Genomic DNA, 18860 nt, shown 5'->3' on the forward strand with positions numbered 1-18860 from the left:
TCAGATTTAAAGGTCCTGACTTCTATATCTGAATTAATAACTTTCTGATGGAAACGGAAGGAAAACCACATCGTTATACGAATCACATATATGAGGTTGTGACGGGAAAGGGGGGGGAGGGAGAGAATGGAACAACAACAGATGGGGTAGAGAGGGAAGATGGGAGGGGAGAGGAGGGGGGATTGTAGGGGATAGGAAAGACAGCAGAATACAACAGTCACTAATATGGCATTATGTAAACATGGTGAATGTATAACTGATGTGATTCTGCAATTTGTATTTGGGGTAAAAATGGAAAAGCATAACTCACATGAATCAAATGTATGAAAGAGGAAAAAAAAATAAATAAATAACTTTCTGAACTGAAAAATTCCCAGGGAAATTGCATGATTTATTTTTTTTTCTTTTCTCTTATGATTGCCTATTAAAAAAAAACAACAACATTTTTACATTATTTCTGAAGGCAAGAAGCCAGTAGCCCATCTTTCTAGCAGCCAATTGAGCTACCTGTTTCACTCTCCTCTGGAGCCTGGCAATTAACCACTGCAGGAATCCCTCTGGTCAGGCCTCTAGGAATGCTTTTAACACCAATACTTCTTCAATTTTCTGTGCTGAAGAGGTCTTCACACTTCATTAACCGAGTACCAACTGTGTAGCATAATCTCTTCTGCAAGTTTTTCTCAAACCTGCAGCATTTTAACCTTTAGACAGTAGAAATCTATCACATAGGTGGTCTTTTTTTCTTGTTTTATTCTTCTGGGTTTTCTTTCTTTCTTTTTCTTTCATTTTTAATTTAATTTAATTTAATTTTTATCAATCAATACCATATTAATTGTCCAGGGATCATCTCTTTTGCTAATAAGAGGGAAATCCCTCACCAAAAAAAAAAAAAAAAAAAAGTAAACAACAATTTGTTACCTGATTTCTTTTTGAAGGGAATAGCTTATAAAACCTGAAAAATCATTTTCTTTAAGAATGTTAAGAGAAGCTTGAGAGTAGGAACCATTGTCTTATTATCTATCTACCATTGAACATAGTTGATACTGGATGAATACTCAGCACTCAATAGTAGTTAGACCTGAGATGTCTCATATGGAAACCACTAACTCAGGCGGCTGGTTCAAGGTAAGAAGTGATACAGTGAAAAATCAACTCCAAAATTTAGTGTGTAAAATAAGGACTTAAAATACGTTATTTATAATTTTATATTGATTACATGTTCCAGTTGTTCTTTTCAGGTTTTTTGGTCACAGCAGCAAAAACAAACAAACAAACAAAAAATAAACTCAAACATTTAACATACTTGCCAAGAACTTTGTGGCTTACTTATGGGCAATTAACATTCTTAGGAAGGGCCTTTGTTCAAAAACTCTTTTACCTTACCTGCAACAAATAATGCTCAATACAACCTGGCCTAGCTTGCAAGCCTGTGGGTCATACTTGTGTTTCAATTAATGAGAGGCATTTAATTCTTCTGGAAATTTCTTCAAGGCCTTAACCCATAGTAAACACATATTCCAAAGGCTACCTAGCTCTGCCATATAACACACTCAAAGTCTCAGAGTCAGATAACCAAACTTTCAAATGTGTCTCATCTCAAGATCACTTCTAGTCTCCAATGTAGGGTGTCTGTGGGCCATGAAAAGGCTCTTCACTTGAGGGGTTCACATATAGCTGATAACTTCCAGGATATAAACACGAAGAAAGGAAAATCAATACTCTTTTTATTTCATTTCCTTTCTTCCTTCTACCACAAGTAATCTTGTTTAGTCTTCATTGCCTTATTCTTTCTTCAGTTTATCTTCTTATTACCTCTTTGCCATTTGTACCTCAGACTAAATCTCTGAGATGCAGTCCTCAATTTGCTCATTGTGTTAGTTGAAAAACTTCTGAGACTGTGCAGTTATCTTTCACATACGTGTCATTAATTTATTATCCACCTCTAATAATGCAGGCTCCCACACTTCAGCATGCATCAGAATCACTGGAGTTTTATTAAAATTATTTTCTGAGTTGGCAGGTGTGGGATAGGGAAGGAGAATTTACATTAGTAACAATTTTCAAGGTGATGCTGATACTCTTTGCCCAAGGATCATACTGAGAATGGATAATAAGCAAAGCTGTTTGGGGTCATGATCATAACACCCTATTTGAAATGATAAAAATGCTAATATTAATTTCTGCTTAATTATCTGGCTATTGCATTTCAATTAAGATGCCCAACATTGAGATTCTGATGACTTGACTAAACTGTGATGGTGTCAAGTCAACGTCCAGTTTGGTCTATAAACCACAGCAGTAAAGACTGGTGGACTAGTTAAGGAATTTTTTTTAATGCTTTGTAATAAAGAATACATGGATTCTGGAAAGGAATCCTTCTACCTCTATTTCCAGGTGTCTGATGTGAGCTTACTAATTAAAATTTAGAATCTATAGAATGTTGCTTAGAACTGCAGGGATTTGTCATATTTGGATCAAAATAGGAAAAAACCTTTTAAAAAAATCCTGATAATCTTTCCACCATATTTAATATTTAACTTAATGAGAAAAAAGTACAAGAAGTACTAGTCTGTGTAATTTTTTGCCAATTCAGCTCTTCCAAAAATCACCATTTATTAAAGAGCCTGTAGGCTCAACATCACAGTCCACATGATCTTATTTCTTCATTGTTTCTATTTTTTACTTTTTGCCTCCTGTTACTTGTAAAGTTTTATGGTGACTCAGTTTCCAGTAATTTAGCAACTTATTGTTATTTCAGCAGAAGTTTGGCAGAGAATTTGTAATTAGGTCCTATAACCCCTAAACCCCATAAGGGATGTTAGTATTTTAAAATACTACCCTATGAAAACTGAGTTACTTTTAGGATTTATAATAAAAAATAAGGTACAGTACATGGAAAGTCATGGAGGAACATATTTTTCTAATATTTCTGTAATTGTATGTTTGGGGATTTTCTTTCTTTTTTATCATTAGTTCTGGAATGGAGTATACCAACTGAAAACTTTATCATACTGACTGGTGGGTAGTAGTGCAGAATAAATTTAGTTGTCTATTAAATTAATTGTTGTCTAGCAATATCAAGAACTGAATGCATTCCTGTAAATAGAATTTCTTAATGTGGCCCATGTCCAGTCATTACTGATCCTTTGTGGGTTGTTTTAGGTGTGCCCAAGTCAACATTAATTTTTGAATGAATTAAAACAGGGCTAATCTATATAGATTCCAGTTTGGAAAGTCAAAATGATCTTGTCAATGATGTAAATGGTGCTTCACCTTGCCAGTTTGGTTTAGTTTTCCTCTATCTCCAAGCTGCTTGTATTCCTACCACCCAAATTATCCTTTCATTTTTTAAATGACTCATGTGTTCAAGGTTTTTAAAAAATGATGTCACAACCACCATTTTCTCCAAACTGTGATTATTAAATACAGCAACTCATGTACTCAGATAGCTAGTGCAGAGAGAAAAGAAGGGAGACAGTGAAAGGAAATTGGAAGTGTTAAGAATCTTATCCATTAGTCATATCATTTTCCCCTTGTTCTTATCACTGTATGAAGTCTGCGTGGTTATGTTTCTGAAGACAAAGAATAAACTAAAATTGAGCCCAGCATCTTACTGTTTAAGAAAAAGTGTGTTCTAATAAGCTGAATTACACCAGGTAAATATTATATTTATTATATTTATTTTTTTCTGTTCATCTTACAACTATGGAATTAGAGATGAAGAATTGAATAACTGAAAAATGACAGTAAGAGGAATTAAGAGAAAATAACAGAATAATGATGTTACCTCTTTCTTTAAGGAATAAAAGACATCCCAGGCTCAATGCACTTAGCCCTGAGCATAGAGAAGATTCCAGTCACACAAACCCTCTGCCAGGTGGAGGATACTATGCCAGCATTTCTGAGTAGCAGACCCAGAGTCTTTCAATAACTGAACCCATTGCAAAGGTTTCAGGGAAAACTGGGCTGAGCCAGAGAAGGGCAGGTGAGAATCCTGTTAGCTCCTGGCAACCACATTTTCCGTTGGAGCATAGGAGCTATTGCCAGCAAAAGGGTGGATTCCTTCTTCTGGGCTACAAAAACCCTAGGACCATCATGTTGCCATAAAAAGTTCTGATCTTGTCAATTGTAATTTTTATTTTCACTTTTTCTGTGGTGCTTATTTTTGATCATCCTCGTTAATTGGGGCCACATACTTTTACATAAATTTATACTTTGTGCTAAAAAACAAAAAAAGAAAAAACATAATGGAAGGTGAAATGTCTTTCTCTATAATTATCATTAACTTCTCTTTGAAAAATATTTTAATATGCAAGTATTATTAATAAATTGAGGATAGAAACGTTTACACAAACATGTTACTACTTCTGAATGTTTCAAGGAGAATTAAGCAGATATCAATAAAATAAATTGAAGTAGTAACTGCATTGCTGTGGGTTTTCAGTCTAAAATAGTACATGGTAGTGCATAAGGAATGTAGCATAAACTGAATTTACATCCAGCTATAGTTTGGACACTATAATTATTCCAGTCTGTATGAGGCAGTGACTAGCAGGTGAAGGAGAAAATGTAGATTTCACCTAGATGTAAACACATCACATAATCCCATCCAGACAATTAACAAAACACATACTGTCTGATTAGTTATCTGCTTAATTACGTGCCAGTTGCCTCTTATGATGTATGTACTCCAACTTTTCCATATTGGAGATGATAATTATTTCTGTATTCTTGAACACCAAGATCAAAGGCCAATGGATTTGCACTTGAAGCTGCTGAAATCAAGGAAAGCTGCTTTTCAAGGTGCCATTTTTCCATGATAGCATGCTCATGCATGTATTCTATTGAATCCTTCATTCATTATATACCATGTTCCTGAAATATTTCATAACCCATTTAACTCTCATCTTAAAACTTCATCATGAGTATTCATGTTACAAATGCCTATAAGCATTCACTCTAAGTACTTAAACCTTCATGAAGGTACCAACTACAGTAGGTTATGATTATTTTGTTGGAGCTGTTGCATTATTAACAGCTGCTATGGAAGGGTGACTTCTCCCCTGATAAGAAATGTTTACTGTCATTGCCTTTTGTTCTGATGAGTAGGGCTTTAAACAGAATGGTTGTCCCCCACTCCTCTGAAGTTCCCATGTTGAATTCCTACCTCCAATAGCTCCAATAGTAAGTATTTGGGGATGGGTACTTTGGGAGGTAATTAAGTCATGAAAGTGGAGACCTCATGAGTGAAATTAGTGTCCTTATACAAAAAAAAAAAAAAAAAAAAGAGAGAGAGATGATTTCTTTCAGACATTTGAAGGTACACAAGAAGGTAGCCATCTGCAAACAGGAAAGAGTAAACTCTTCAAATGGTCTTGCACCTTAATCTTGTACTTTACAGCCTGCAAAATTGTGAGAAGTAAATGTTTGTTAAGCCATATTGTTCAAGGAATTTGTAACAGAAATGAAAGCTAACTAGGACACGGAGTTAATGGTAAAACAGGGAAAATGTAGATGTTGGTGTTGAATGAATTATGTTTCTTTATTCAGAATATCTAAGATTTGGCTAGAGACCTAAAGGCATTTTCACATGGTGGGCAGTAGTGATGTGAATGGAAAGAAAATTTGCATCAGTTTAGGAGACAGCAGTTGTAAACTGCACACCTTATCAAACTTCCACTTACTGAAGGATTGCAATAGCAATGCAAATGCCAGTACTACAATAGTTAATTATTTTAGCAGCCCAATCAGGAGTGATAATAGGGGACTCCAGATTCAAGGAAGCTCAAAAGTCAGCAGGAATGCAGAATATCAGGAGTTGTCATAGTAGAGGCAAAGTGCTCATTACAGTGCAGCTAGCTGCTCTAACAACATTGTGTTAGCAAGTCAAGAAGGCAGGAAAGATGGTTGACAGGTGATCTAGAATATGCATAACACAGTGACAAGGGGAACTCCAGACTCTGTGTTGGGCAACAGTAAATTATGTGAACAGAGTTGACTTTGATCAAGACAATGAGCATCTGAAATGTAATTTAGAGAACAGGAAATGGTTTGAGGACTTTGAATATTGTTCATTACCTGTTGTCTGAGGGGCTTGTGGAATTCCTTTAAGTGTTTGAAAAGAAAAGTTCTCCCACAATTTCCTGTTAGTGCATCATCTAAAAGCCTTAACTTTATTCTTTATATTTTTAATGAACATGACCTAAGCCAAAGTAAGGATCAGAAGAGGGTATATGGAGATATTAAGGTGACTAAAAATTAATGTCTTGTTCAAACAATGTATTTTTTTAACTTTCTTTAAAATATTACTTTGTGTGTCAGGAGCAAAATGATTTCTATTGATAATATGACACATTCTCTTTCTATGTTCAAGTTCCTTGTTATGTTCAAAAAAAGTATCTATTATGGTTGAATTTTTGTATACATAGGTTAATTGAAATACAAATTCCCTGTACCTTCTAGGTCTGATGATCCTTTTGTATTTTCTCCAGAGAGTTCTACTTTATTTAGTAAAATTATACAAAATTAAACATTTTAAATAACTCTCCCCAAGTAAGTTTCTCTACTTTTATTACAATGGAGGAACTTATCTTGCGTGAAGGCTTCACTCTGTTGACTAATCTTTGTTATTCTTAGGGTTAGATTCTTTCTAGATGGATTCATGATCAAATTTTATCAGGAAGCCTTAATATTAGTAGATAATTCCCTGTCCTGTAAATATAATTCTGTTCATTTAGTTTCAAAGCATATTTGCTTTCCTTTAAGGGTTAATCAAGAATAATGTGTTGCTACAGAACATAAACCAAAACTATCCAGTTAATTAAGATAAATCTGGAAATAAAAACAAACTAAATTATAAATAAATAACACCATCTGCAAAACAAGAAGGAAGCAGAAATTTTTGTTTCACTAGATTCCCACCACTGTCTTTTAAAATGTTCCATCCTTTCATTTATACTGATACATCACTTTAGAAGAGAGAGGTTATGATATAAAGAAATTCATTCAACTAACTCAAAAATATTGTAGTCTAACTTATTCCAGTAACTTTAAAAAATCTGAGCAAAGGAGGATATGCACTATGTAAAATAACAAAACACATTTCTGAGAGGCTGAATTGGTCATTGTGCCATCCTATTATTCATGTGACAAACACTCTCTCAAATATACAAGTCTGGCCCTCTGTGGTAGATACAACACCAGAGCAGAAGAGAAAGTTCCTAATTATCTTTGCCAAGGACACTGCTGAATTGTCTGTTTCCTGTTGTTCTGATATTACAATCATCAAGCAATCTTCAGATTTAATTTGACTATCCATGTAGCTTTTCCACAGAGAGAAAATTTACTAACGAATAAATGCAGACATTCAGTATACTAGAAATATTTTATTATAAATTAGTGAATTCCAGGGTCAAAGGGGTGTAGCTCAGTACTAGAACTCTTGCCTCACATGAAAAAGCCCTGGGTTTAATCCCCAGCACCACACCAAAAAATAAAAAAATAAATAAAAATAAAATAAATTAATTCCAATTTTACCTATCAGTCCATTGAGCTTGGTTGGCTTGAATCTACACCAGGGAGTCTGATTAATTCTCAGTACTTTGATAAAACTGATTTTTTCATCACTCAAAACTGAGAATGAGATGTTGAAATAATGACCCAACTGAGGTGGTGCTTTGGAGAGGGTCCGATGATATTAAAGAACTGAATTAAAGTAATGTTGGAAATGGCAGCAAATAATCTACACCATAAAAAAAAAATTCCTTAGGAAGTAAAATCAATGCATCTAAATCTGCATATCCTAGAACACAAACAATACTTTAATATAGTTATGGGGAAATGCATAAATATATGGATGCTGTATAATGTTGGGAAGATATATAAAATAGCCATCTCTTTTATTAATGCAGTACTCTTTAACTGCACTTTAAGCAGACAGGTGCTTTGTTCTATTATGGTTGCTATAACAAAATATACAGTAAGTAGCTTATAAACAACAGAAATTTATTTCTTACCAACGTGGAGACTAAGAAGTGCAAGATCAAGAAACCAGCAGATTCAGTGAGGGTCCACATTCTGGCTCATAGAGCAGTTCCCTCAGGTCTTTTTTTATGGGGGCACTAGCTCCATTCATGAAGGTGGAGACCTCATCATCAAATCATCCCCCAAATACCAACAACTAAAGCTGTCATCCTGGGGGTAGGATTTCAAATATGCATTTTGGGAGGACACAAATGACCAAAAAGAGTGTACTTACACATGATGACATTATACATGGTCACCGGCAACCAGTGGATAACAGGCAGAGGTTCTGACAAGGAAGAGTCAACATGGACCAAGCTGGATGAGAACCACAGGCTTTCCATGGGTCCCTAAGAAGGGAAAAGTCAAATATGAACTTCTGAGGGATGAGGCTGAGAGTGACAATAGTGAATAACCAGAACTGAAACAGATGGCCAGTATTAAAAAGCTGAGTGAAAAATATCACTGTAATCCTAAGTGAACTGTGAAGCATGCATGATATTCATGCACTTGATTTTCTTATCAGACTTCAATAGGGACTATCATCTTCGAGTGCCCAGATTTTTCCTGTCCTCTTTGGACAAATTGGTGTGTGGTAATTAATTTCATGTGTTATCTTGACTGGACCATAGGATGTCCTGAAATTTGCTCAAATATTATTCTGGGTATTTTGGTGATGTTTTGGGATGATATTTGAATAGATAGACTGAGTAAAGTAGATTGTCCTCCCTAATATGAGTGGATCTCATCCAATCAATTAGAAAAAAAACAAGGACTATAACGAAAAGATTTGGTAAGAACATCCTCTTCCTTAATTTTTGAGCTAAAATATTGGTCTTCCTGGGTTTTGAACTAGGCTAGGTCTGTACATTGGCTTTCTTGGGTTTTTAGTTTTCTGATTACAGATCATTGGATAGCTCAGCTTTCCAAATCATATGTGATAATTTCATATACTAAAGCAGTCTGTCTCTTTCTCTCTAAACAGACATAGGTAGATTTAAAGATAGGGATGCCAAAGATATTGCCTTTATTGAAGGATATGGGGTCTTCATATCTCTATCTATCTATGTATCTAGGGATATCTACCTATCTATCTATCTATCTATCTATCTATCTATCTATCTATCTATATCTCTATCATATATCATCTACCCAATTCTTATTGGGTCTGTGTCTCTGCCCTAATGCATACTCTGCTACCAAGATGTAGAGTGTAGTACAACAATGATCTAAACACATGGTATTGGCTTTGGAACTAGGTAATGGGTACAGGCTGGAAAAGTTTACAGTACATACAAGAAATATGGATGTGAAGGATATAAAGGATGTCAAGAACAATTTTTGTTAATCTTGGATTAAAATGAAAATATTACTAGAACATGTAGGGAAAGTTAACCTTTCAATAAAGTGGCAAAGAACTTGACTGAAATGTGTTTTAGTTTTTTATGGAAGGTAGAACTTGTGATGAAAATGGATACTTCACTGAGGAGATTTATAAGCGAGTATTGAAGAAGCAGCTCTGTTACTCCTGACTCCTTATGGTAAAATGTGGTAAGAGAGAAAGAGACAAACTGAAAAAATAATTTGTTAAGCAGGAAGGCACCAGACTTAAAGATTTACAAATTTTCTGCCTATCCATATCCCCAAAAGTTAGAAAACATGTTTGGAAAAAAATTATGGAATTATCACTTGCTAGAGACTTTGTGAGATTACATATGTAACAACATTGGCAGTTTTAATTGAAGGTGATAGAGATGGTACAAAATGAAGGATGGCTATCATACTGCTTAGATTTGACAGGATGATAGAGCTATTTGGTTACAAGTTTGCTGTTCTTCTTAAGAATTTTTAATTTGTTATATATATATATATATATATATATATATATATATATATATATATATATATAAAACAGTAGACTATATTTTGACATATTATACATACATGGAGTGTAATGTAACTTCCCATTCTTGTGGTTGTACATGATGTGGACTAACATTGGTCACATATTCATCTATGAACATAGGAAAGTCAAGTCCAATTCATTCTACTGTCTTTCCTATTCTCATTCCCCCTCGCTTCTCTTTATTCCCCTTTGTCTAATCAAGTATGCTGTCCTATAAGAAGAAGAAAAAAAGACTCTGAAGGGGATTCAGATGTCAGGGCCACTACATCAGTTTCAACAGACTGCCGCTGCTTCTTCATGGGCTTGGGAGTCAGGAGATTGAGCCAAAGAGGATTATTTTTGAGCCTTCAGATTTAATGAAATTTGCTTTCCGAGGTTTTAGATTTTCCTGAAACTAGTCATCATTTTCTTTCTTCCAATTTATCCCTTTGGGAATAGGAATGTCTATGCTATGTCTGTCTTAGCATGAGTTTGAAAGCCAGAATAACTTGTCTGTTTTACAGCAAGGAAATTATGCCTCAAGATGAATGAATCAGTCCTCAAGTCTTGCCTGGTCTGATTAAAATGATATTCAGGTGACACTTTGGACTTCAGATATTAACATTATTTCTGAAACAGGCAAAGACTCTAAGGAGTCACAGGAAAAAAATAATGCATTTTGAATGTGAGATGAGTTCAGGGATGACAGGGTAGACGCATTTGTTAATGAATGGTGTCCCCATCTCTAAATTTATAGTGAGTCTCTAACACGAAATATGATGGTATATGGAGGTGGGACCTTGGGGGAATATTATGTTCCCATGAAGTCACATGGTGGGAACCTCATGATGGGATTAGTGCCATATTAAGAAGAGACACCAGACAGCCTGCTGTCTACCTTTTCCTACCATGTGATGACTCAGAGAGAAGGCACCCAACTGCAAGCCAAGAACAGAGACATAACCAGAATCAAACCATTTTGGTACCTTGATGTTGGATTTCTAATCTCCAGGCTTGCGCGACAATAAATTTCAGTTGTTTAAGGTACTCAGTCTATGGTAGCTTATAGTAATGGTGGCCTGACTTGGAAGACCAGGTGACTTTGTAGGAGAACTGGACCTGCAATACTGAATTTCAGAGGACAAGAATAAGTAAAAACATAGATTCAGAAATTATCAGGAAAGAATGGGAATCACAGCTATCTATTAATGTTCATCTAAAAACGTAGAGCCAAGATCTGTATAGGCAAGAGACATGGCACAAAGAGAAAAAGTTTAAGACCAGAAACAAGCTTAAGATGTGTTGAAGAATAGGAAGTCAAACAGCAAGCTGGAAAGGACAGTTTCTGAAGGAAGATATAAAGGCTCAAAACTCAGACTTATGCCACATATGGAAAGATGATGTCTACATTTTGAGACACTATGCATTATCTGGTTTTACAGCCTTGCCAATAAGTTTATACTAATCCTCACATTTGCTTTTTCCATACTACTTCTTGGAAGTAAAGCAGTTGGCACATTAACCCATTTCATCACATAGTCACAAAACTATGTATGGTATATAATATGTAATTATATATGAACTAAATATGGTATATAATACATAATTATATAGTAAGAACATGATTATAACATAGTTACAATATTAATTAACATTTTAATTTAACAGATTGAGCCTTTCATTTCAGTCAGGCACATTAAAAATTGTCAATTTTGTTGAAATAATTGCACAGTTAAAATTTTGGGACTTAATGGGTTAAAGTCCTTTCAAATCTTAAACTACTGTGACTCAATTGTCCATTTAAACAGGCCTGACTGAGATGAACAGCATAGGCTGTTACTATGTATTGAAAGACATTAAGTGGTAGAAAGAACTATTAAAGCTGTGACCTTGACTCTTTTAACACCATTCAGTCCAATGATCAATACAGTGTATCCACAAACTCCTGAGGATTACATAATCTGATCCATGAGGCCACTAATAGAAAAAAGTCATTGGCACTCTTATTTATGTTCTTATTTATCTTATGTTTGGGGAGAATACTCGGTAATATGTGTAACATATTAGTGTTTATATGCATGTATTCATACACACACACACATACACTCTTATAAAGGTATGTTCACACATTTATGAATAGAGTTATACCACAAAAAATTTTAATGGTCATTGCTTTAGTTGACTGTGTTATTCAATAAGTGGAAGATTTGAATGACTTTGTAGCCATCTTAAATGATCTTCCTTAAGAGCTGAAGATCAACTTATGGGAATAATATGATGAGATTGTTTTTCCATGAGCTCACTTTGAAAATTCACCAGAAAATAGGTTTACAGGAGAAAATAGAAAATAGAGTGAGCAGCTGGAAAAGTCTTTCTCTCTTCAGTAATGCAGATATAAAGTGGGTAGTGATAACAACTGACAGGACTAAATAAATAAAATGTCACCAGGTGAAACAAGCAGGATGTGGTTATTCATTGAGGAGTGTGAGAGAAAAAGAGGAGTCAAGCACTTCTCCAAGGATTTTAGCTTACATGACCAATTGAAATCATCTGCAACAGAGAATGCAATTAAGAAAGGCTTACAGGTAATATGTGATCAGTACACTTGTCAGCATGTTGAGTTTAGGAAGCTCACAGGCCTTTCAGAGGTGAAGATACCCAGAAAATGCCTGAGACCAAAGTTCAGAGGAGAGACCTGAATGGACACATTGCTTTAGGCGTCAGAACAGGCACAAGGAGAGGCTGGCTCCAAAGGGCAAGAACCCAAAGTGCAAAGTGTGGCCCAGCATGCCAGGAAATATGAAGAGCATTCTTAGACAGGGACAGATACAGAGCGCTTCTATTTATCTGATCTAAACTTTGTGGTCTGAATTTTTTAAAGTGAATTATGAAGTGTAAAGTGGTGATTTATAAGTGGTGATATTTTTCAATCTTTGAAAGCATCTGCTCTTTGAAATGGCAATGTGAGGTGTGAAAGAAAACTTTTCATTGTGAAAAATTTGTCGAGTGGTAATTTTGTTTCTGTATTATAGAGAATAATGAGTTTAGGACTAATTCTGGAATTAAAATACTTAAATGCATGCGAATTTATGTATGTTCCTTTGTAATATATCGGACAAAATTTCAGATTAATTAAAAGTAACTCAATCTAAATTAAAATTTTACCTTATTATAAACTGAGAATAATATTGTGTTGAAAAAATATCCAATGCATTGTTTCATCTCAAATATTTTAAAATTGCCATTCTTTCCCTGTTTTCGGTATTTGAATATTCTTTTTTCTTCATCTTGAATGAATATTCTCCCTCTACTTTTCATGCCAGTGAATTCCAACACAACCCTCAATACCCAATTCATAGTTTATATCACCACAAAGCTGTATGTGGCTCCTATATAGTTTTTCTTATCTATTCTATAGTACAGAGCTGTTTTTTTTTGCCCAAATTGTCACATTTTACTATAATTATTGTTTTCTTTCCTTGTATATTGTAGTTATTATTTACTTTTAATACAGCACGGTTCATCTTTTCTGTCTTATTTATTTTCAGTTACAAAGAATAGAGCTAATAATTCTCTTCATTTTATAGGACAGCATCATCATATTCCCACTCTCATTCTCTTCCTTTCCCCCTCCATAATGATCTCATTAATCTGTTATATATTTTCTTAATATTGTCATTGTAAAAACATAGAAAACACTTTTTAAATGTCTCTTTCTTTTTTCTCTAAGTATGATGTTTTAAAATATATATACCAGGTTGTATTGCATACATAGTCATGTGCCATGTAACAACATTTTGGTGAATGATGGACAGCATGCATACACAAGGATGATCCCATAATATCATAATGGTGCTGAAAAATCTTTTATTGACCAGTGATAGCTCAGCTGTTATGATGAAGCACAACATGTTACCCATGTCTGTGGTGATGCTGGTGTAAAGAAACCTACTGTGCTGTCTTATAAAAGTATAACACACAATTATGTATACTATACATAATATTTGAAATGGAAATAAGTGACTATGGTACTGGTTTATGTATTTACTGCACTCTACTTTTTAATCATCATTTCACTGTGCACTCAGTGTGTCTATAAAACACAACCTTCAGGAAGTATTGCAGAAGGCTTGTAATGCAGGAGATGACAGTTCCTCACTTGTCATTTCCCATCAAGACCTTCCAGTGGAACAAGATGTAGAAGTGAAGAGAGTGATACTAATGATATTGATTCTCTGTAGGTCTAGGCTAGCACATGTGTTTGTATCTTAATTTTTAACCAAAAAGCTGAAAGAGTCAAAGAAAAAGAGGTTAAGTTTTTAAAAATTAAAAAAAAATGTGTAGAATAAGGATATAAAGACAGAATATTTTTGCATGGCTATGCATTGTGTTTGTTTCTTAGTATTCAATAGAATAAAAATTAGAAAAAAAATAAAGTATATTACATAAAAATGTTACAGTAAGCTAAGTTTAATTTACTAAAGAGATTTTTTTTTTTTTTTGCAAACTTAAGGGAACTGAAATGTATAGTATTACAAAGTCTACAGTAGTATATAGTAATGTCCATTCATATTCACTAATCACTCACTCACTGACACCCATATAGATGCTATAGTGTTTTTACTCTACCGTATGTATGTTTAGATATATTTAGAGTCACAAATATTTACCAGTATGTTTCGGTTGCCAATAGTATTCAGTGCAGTAACATGCTCTACAGGTTTTTAGCCTAGGAGCCATAGGCTAGCCCATTCATTCAAAGTGCACAGTGGGTAATACCATCCAGGTTTGTGTAAGCACACTCTGCATTCTTTACTCAACAATGAAATCATCTAATATATTTAGCAGGATCTATGCATTATATGGCACATAACTGTACTTTTAATTTATTGTTTTTGAGAGTTCTACAGTATCCTTGGTGTGTTTCCTCTACATTTTATTTGTGGATTCCTATGTTAATCTCAGTTTGGATTTAAGACAATTTCTGTTGTGTGGAATATAAATAATTGAAACATTTCAGCAGTTAAATTATTGGATCCTAGAATATATATAATTTTAACATAAATAACTATCAGAATATTCTCAGTGAAAACAAGAGGAAGAAGACTGCTTTTACATCATCTCATTTCTAAATACTTGACAATATCTAGTACTTTAAGTTTTGCCAAACATTTCACTATAAATGGTTGACTCTTTATTTTAGTTTTATATATTTAGTTATTAATGAATTTGAATACCTCTTCATATAATAACTTGTTATTTGGACTACTTCTGGTATAATTTTTCTCATCATATTTTTGTTGACTTATTATTTACTTATTTATTTTTTATGTACTGGGTATTAAACCCAGGGCCACTTAACCATTGAGCCACATCCGCAGCCTTTTTTAATTTTTTATTTTGAGACAGGGTCTTGCTAAGTTGGTGAGGTTGGCCCCAAACTTGCAGTCCTCCTAATTCAGCCTCCCTATTCTTAGATGATTTTCAGGCATTTGGGATATGTTTCAGATATTGTTCTTTTATCACTTTAAGACATTAAGGTGTATATTCTCAACCTATCACTGATTTATTAACTCTGCTCATAATGTACTCAATTGTAGTAAAATTTTTTAATATGATGTAATTGTAATTAACTATTTTTCTTTATATATTCATATAAATTAGGACTTCTGTAATAGTTTGTGACACTTGTAATATTGATAATTTTCATCTTCCTATGGAAGAACACTGACTTCCTCTATGTTAATTTGAAAGCTCTCTTATATTCTTAGAGTTTTATGCTATTTTTCCATATTTTTATTATAATCTTTATTAATTCTTAGTTACTTTCATTTTTATCTGCTATTACAAATTGTGTCTTGCCACTGGTTATATTTTCTACTTTGTTATTGCCAGTGTACTGAAACAGTACTTATTTTTATATGGCAATCTTGTTCCAGGAAACATACTGAAATTAATTCTGAAATTTATTAATCCTGTTGAATTTTCAGGGAAAGACACTTTATAATGCACATACAATAACATTTTATGTCTTCATTTGCAAAGTTTATTCTTCTTATATTTTTCTGGTGCCTTGGTATTGATATTGTGAAATAATTATAGCAATAATGGTGACCGTTCTCTTCTTAATTTAACAAAAGACTGTATCTAAAATGTTTTTCTAAGTAAAATGTTTGCTGCCTGTTTTTTGGGTTAGAACTTTATTAGATTGTGGAAATTACCCTGTTATACTCTATCTTGGTTTATATGAGATGTTTTCTTCACCTGTTAAAGTAATCATAAGTTGCAACATTTATCTGTGGCCAATTATATGAATATATTTTCTCATATCAAATCATTCTTGCATTTTTGGGATAAACAATACTTGATTACAATGTATTATAACCCTATGTTACAATCTGTTGAATTTAGATGGCCAGTATTTTTTTTTTTAAAGAAAGAGTGAGAGAGAGGAGAGAGAGGGAGAGAGAATTTTAATATTTATTTTTTAGTATTTGGCGGACATAACATCTTTGTCTGTATGTGGTGCTGAGGATCGAACCCGGGCCGCACGCATGCCAGGCGAGCGCGCTACCGCTTGAGCCACATCCCCAGCCCGGCCAGTATTTTTAAAAATACGTTTTGTTCATCATACATATAAAGGTTCTATAATTTTCCTTTTGTTGTACCATTTATATGCAGAACTGAAATAAAAGATCCTGTGTCTCATAAAATGGCAATATTTTGAAGTCTCTCTCTCTCTCTCTCTCTGTCTTGCAATTGATACCTGCATGTCTAGAAATATCATTCTTTACATGTAAATATTCAGTTGTTATATTTCTTGTTTTTCTTAACAGTATTATTTCATAACATATTTTAGAGATACATTTATAATAGCAATGTAATATTACATCAATAAGCAATACTTATGAAGTACTTCATTTGTGAATTTCATTTTTGAAATTTTTTGAAATTTTATTTTTGAAATTTTTGCCTTTTCAATAAAGCTATTATCATAACTATGTGTTTTTGACAAATATTCCGTGGATACCAGTGAATTCTCTGAGTCCCAGGCAGGGCTACATCATCAATTTTGTATACTTAGGTACAGATCAGCTTAGGTATAGGAAATGTTGACACATATATATGTTAGATGAATGATTGAATGAGTGAGGGAATGGCCATTTTCCCTAAGCAAGTATATTTATTTAGCTGATGAAATTTATTATTGATACCACAGACTATACTTCAACAAATGGGTGGATCTGAAAAAAAAAAAAACAGCTAGAGGAAAACTCTTAGAGGAAAATTTCTAAAAACTCCCTCCATTTTCTTCAACTCCTCATCTGAAATAATTGATGTATTAACATGTGTTTGTGACTAAAGACTGGCTATTTACCAAAGAGAAATCCTCGATTAATATAATACATATAATATTATGTTTACCAAAACAGAATCTATTTAAAAAATAGCCATAATAATATTCATCATTTCTTTAGTTTGCACCATGCTCTAGTTTCTTTTCTGAAGTTACTTTATCAAATATTGATTACAATTTTTGAAGTAGTGTTATTTCCATATTTGAGATGCAGATTGAGGTTGAATAACTTGTCCAAGACCAAATAGCTAGTATATAGTGGAGACTCAATTTTCCTGACATTTGAAGGTAGGCCTGACAGCAAATCTAGATCTCTTTGTCCTCTACTCCTGTGATGTCCAAGGTCTTCTTCACCTTGCACATCAGCATGAATGAATTGCACTAACTACATGCATTGGTGAGTAAATCAGAATTCCAAAGGGGCACTTAGGCTTGAGAAGGAGCACAGAGATTAATTTGTTGCAATAGCTGCCATTGGTTTGGCTAAGGTTTGTCAGGTTTGGCAGGTAGTTTAAGACCGCTTACCTCTACTATTACAGAACATAGAGTGCATTGTTTGTTTGTTTTTTTAAGGAGAGAGAGAGAGTGAGAGAGAGAGAGAGAGAATTTTAATATTTATTTTTTAGTTTTCAGCGGACACAACATCTTTGTTTGTATGTGGTGCTGAGGATCGAACCTGGGCTGCACGCATGCCAGGTGAGCGCGCTACCGCTTGATCCACATCCCCAGCCCTAGAGTGCATTGTTAAACTGATAAATTTTCTATTAATTAAAACATTTTCTCCACTTAGAACCCTTGGCTACCTTAGACCTCTACCATAGACCTCTTCCCCCTGCCCCTCTATTAGCCCTCTCCCAACAACCTCTGGGAGACGCACAGTTGACTTTCTTGTCTAGTCCTGGTGTTCTTATCCTCCCATGCTCAGTCCTTTTTTCTTTTTCACCTTGACTATTCCACTGAGGGGTCGAGAAGCAAAAAGAAACAGATTCCTGCAGGAAAGAATTCACACACAGAGAGTTCTTTAGAAAGGAAATATTTTTATTTTGAGAATTGTCTGTTCACTAAGAAAAATGTAAGTTCATTAAAGTTTTAAATTTTATTACATGGAAGTGAAGAAAATGGCCACACATCCCAGTGGAGTCTTTCACAGTCATGGATGCTTTCACTGGTGTGCTAAGTCATGGCAATAGTTTGGATCTGGAATATTCTCCAAAGTTCTTTATATTGAAGAATTGGTCCACAGCTTGATGCTTTGAGTAGTGGAAACTAGGAGGGGCAGCTAGTGGGAGGTCTTATGGTCATTGGGAATGTGCCTTTTAAGGTGATTTGGGGAACCAGCCCCTCCCATTTTTCTCTCTTCTCAGTCATGAGGTGAATGGTTCTCCTCCTCCACATAGTCCCATCATAATGTTCCACCAAAGGCCCAAGACAATGGAGCCAATGGGTCATAACTGAAGCCTCCACAATTGTGGGCCAGAATATATCTTTTTTTTTTCTACATGATTTATTTCAGGTATTTGTTATAGTAATAGAAAGCCACTAACAGTCATTTGTGTTTTTTTTTTAACTTTCATGAGTTTTTAAAACTTTGTTCTG

The 18860-nt window shown here is 34.2% G+C and overlaps 1 pseudogene; it reads right to left on the bottom strand.

Moving 5' to 3' along the window:
- The window catches only part of LOC143401906 (chromobox protein homolog 1 pseudogene), a 140298-nt pseudogene that overhangs the window by 1344 nt on the left and 120094 nt on the right, over window positions 1–18860 (bottom strand).

This window comes from Callospermophilus lateralis, chromosome 6 (assembly GCF_048772815.1).
Source record: "Callospermophilus lateralis isolate mCalLat2 chromosome 6, mCalLat2.hap1, whole genome shotgun sequence".
In the NCBI taxonomy this organism is placed as follows: Eukaryota; Metazoa; Chordata; class Mammalia; order Rodentia; family Sciuridae; genus Callospermophilus; species Callospermophilus lateralis.